This window comes from Rutidosis leptorrhynchoides, chromosome 11 (genome assembly GCF_046630445.1).
Source record: "Rutidosis leptorrhynchoides isolate AG116_Rl617_1_P2 chromosome 11, CSIRO_AGI_Rlap_v1, whole genome shotgun sequence".
In the NCBI taxonomy this organism is placed as follows: domain Eukaryota; kingdom Viridiplantae; phylum Streptophyta; class Magnoliopsida; order Asterales; family Asteraceae; genus Rutidosis; species Rutidosis leptorrhynchoides.
Genome location: NC_092343.1, coordinates 185564149 through 185567887, shown reverse-complemented (window position 1 = coordinate 185567887; position 3739 = coordinate 185564149). Strand labels below are relative to the sequence as shown.

Genomic DNA, 3739 nt, shown 5'->3' with positions numbered 1-3739 from the left:
CTAAAAGCCAAAGGCAGAACTACGCGAATTATAAGGCAAAGCTATACAAAATTCGCTGAAAATAAGTGCAGCGGTTATGTTTTCGCATTAATGCAAGACCGCGGTTTAATCCGCTGAGTTTCCGCGGATAGTTAAGTAACTCGCAGACCGCGGATATTTCGATTCCTATAAATAGGGAGCTTGGCCTCTCATTTATGGGTTGTTGATTCTCTGCCATTTTGCCTAAGCCTTTGTAATTTCCACTTGTGATCTTGCCCAAGAGATTTTTACACCGCGCAAAGGTGAATTAAGCTAATTAACAATCAAGACCTGGTCGGGGTGGTTGATCACTTGATAGTTAAATTAAAAGACGATCATCGGGGCCCAAAATAATCATCAAACATTCCATCCTCCATTATAATCTTATTGCACTCAATCCGTAATTATGTAACATCATTAATTAAGGATTGATTAGGCGACATGGTGGTAAACGATTGGTTGGAGATCGAAGTCGTATTATTTATTATTTATTAAATTGAGCTTGAATTTTTTTTACAGAAAAAATGGAGGTGCCGAGGTGGTGGTGGTTGTCTGCGAAGAAGAAACACATATACACATACAGATAGGGTTTATAATGAAGGCCCAATCTTTTATTTATTTTGGGCCTAAACCTAATTTTATTATTTTGGGCTTAAATCCAATCCGATTATGTTCAGCAGTTTTTTTTTTTTTCGAATTTATGTAATGTTAATTTATTACTTTTGTATACAATATATGTATTTTATTTTACGTAATATATTTTGTATTCATAATAAAATAAAAAAAGATAAATAAAAAATAAAACTGGTGGGACCTATTTGACACTGGAGGAGCGTCAGGGTTATTTGAGTGTCAAATGCTGACACTGCCACGTCACAAGCAGATTGCACTTTTTGCCCAAAAAATGAACAATCTGCCTGTGACATCACAGACAGAGTTATTCATGGTCTTAGCAAGTTTTGTCAAGTGTAAGTAACTCGCTTTTTACGGTGTACGGGAATTTTAAAAAGAAAAAGAAAAACAATACTCCATAATAACAGCAGTTAACGGCCCAATAAATAGTAAGTTGAATAATGGGCTTATGTTGCTCAAATACAAAACAATGGGCTTTTGTAAATTAAAATTAGGGTTTTATCATTCGCTTTATAAGCATCGCCTTCAAACTTTAATCTTCAATCTTTCATCTGCGTTTCTTCAGGTAAATCTACAAATCATGAATCTGCGATACTGATCTCTGTCTTATTTTTTTTTTTTTTTTTTTTTGGTTAATATTTATTGTTAATAGTTATTAATGAGGCTATGATGATCATATATACCATCAAACTCTGAAAGCATAAGGCTTCTTTGATGATTTCTTAAAACTACAAACTGAGCCTGTGATTGTTAAAATCCTTTTTGTAATTGTTTAATTAATCTTATTATTATTATCTATTTGTTTGTGGTTAAAAGAAGGCAACAATTTAGAGTCTCTGATGTGTTTTTTAGTAGCGTATTCAGTGCTGTACGTTGCCAATAATAATAATAATAATTAGGTAACTGAGATTCTGGCATTTGTCTATAAATTAAGTTAGGCTTATGCATTCAGATGTTTCTACAATTGTTTTAATTAATTTATGTTTTTATTAATGAATTAAGGCAACATTTTTAGAGTCGCTAATACGTTTATTTAGTAGCGTTTTTAGTGCTGTTTGTTGCCGATATGAATTGGAGTAGACTGGTTCTGTGTTGCAAGTTAAAATTTAATTTGCCTGTGCTACCTTTGTGCTCCAACAAATTATTATATTTAAATTTTAATGTCAATTTTACAAAAGAATTTGATAAATGGTACACTTTATTAGTCTGTAACGATGCGCATAACAGCCTCTTAATGCTTAAGCTAATGAGTTTTCCTTAAAAAAATTTCAATATTCCCCTACAAATAGAACGGTGTTCCATCTTTCAAGACACATAATCATTACCCATTTTCTCTCTATTCACGAGCATTAGTTTTTTGGACGAGAGATACTCATACTAGTTTTAGATTCATACACACTTAAAATACTATTATATTCTTATTTTTAATAATGGAAGTTTAACTTTATAGATAAACTTAGGAATGTTTTTTTTTTTTTTTTTTAAAATAATAAACTTAGGAATGTAGTTGTAACTTCTATGAAAAAAGTGTGTATAAATCAAACATGGAATTTATATTTCCACCATGTGTTTTACTTCTTCTACTCAAATTGTTTAAACTGTCCTTAACTTTTTAATATAATTTATTAAGGGATATTTTGAAAAAATAACATTAGGTGATGTGGAAGGAGTAAAAGTCATTTTGAAAATATTATCTCCTAATCAAAAACTAATGTGTGTCGATTGTGGACAACTTACCACCTTTACCACTATATTACTTGAGCCTGCACCACTTAACTACTTAAGGGAGTCTTCACGACTTAAGGGAGCCCTCACAACTTGTTGTCGTCAAAGTTGGGTCACTTGCCTTCACAGTCGGGTCCCATAACCTGTTGCCTTTATTGGGTCCCATCACACGTTTGGTTGGGTCCCATTACCATGAAGCCTCGAGTTGTGTCTTTTCACAAGGAGCCTCTAGCTGGATTCTCTCACCAAGAGATTCTAGCCGGGTCACTCCAATCTGGAGCCTTCAAAAAAGCTAACCTTATCCTCACCAAGCATATTTTCACGGGCTTATAGATGGATTCCATCCAGTATGGTGGTTGATCGTAAATCTACCAACAACTTAGCATATAAGGTTGAGTGGCCCTAAGACTTGAAATTTTCATAGTTCGATGAACTTGCCTGAAACTCTTAAACAATGATGAAGATCATATGAATGTAATTCCTACATGAGAGTATGTTGTATGTTACGTAGAATGTAATTCCTACTTGGCCGTGCCCTTGGATCGGTTCAAGGTTTCCTCCCGGGCAGCGATAGGGGGCGGGTTAATATCACTGCATCGGCATAGTCGAAACGGGAGATGATCGCAACGGGTGGTATTGGATACAGCTAAACGTTCTAGCAAAAATCGTGTTGCAGGTACATTGGATACAAAGCCTATTTTGTCAGTGACTAATGAAGTAATAAGAACGTGGTTAATAGAAAAGTATTGCCAACAATAAGAGCGAAATGGCCACAAGGACACACGGGACCAATATTTATACAACAAGACAATGCAAAACCGCATATTAATGTTAACGATTGTCGGTTTCTTGAAGAAGCATCTCGAGATGGATTTGATATTCGCCTTTGTTTCTAACCACCAAATAGCCCAGATTTAAATGTATTAGATCTTGGATTTTTTCGAGCAATTCAGTCACTTCAAGAACAAGAATCTCTTGGAACAATTGACGAACTGATTTCAGCGGTTCAAGTGTCTTTTGAAAGAATGGGATCACGTGAACTCAATAATGTATTTTTAACTATACAAGCGTGCATGAAAGAAATTTTGAAGGTTCGAAGGGGTAACAATTATCAAACGCCTCACATTGGTAAAGGAAAGTTGGAGAGACAAGGAAATCTACCGCTACAAATTGACTGTGATGAGAACTTAATAAACGAAGTCGGTTCGTATTTAGGTCTTTAGATAGTCACTCCATGAAAATTTGTTTAGTCAGTAAGGGTTTGAATAAAGGTAGTCGTATTATTTTTTCATTATGCCATAAAATTTGTTTAAATTAAGTTGAGTGGTTTGTTTTTATGCAATTAATCCAATTTGCTCATCTA

The 3739-nt window shown here is 34.3% G+C and overlaps 1 non-coding gene across 1 annotated transcript; it reads left to right on the top strand.

Moving 5' to 3' along the window:
- Positions 1 to 1312: 1312 nt before the first annotated feature.
- On the top strand, positions 1313 to 1394 carry LOC139879319 (small nucleolar RNA snoR116). The gene has a single exon (XR_011770166.1). It is a non-coding gene; the product is annotated as a small nucleolar RNA snoR116 (small nucleolar RNA).
- Positions 1395 to 3739: the final 2345 nt, after the last annotated feature.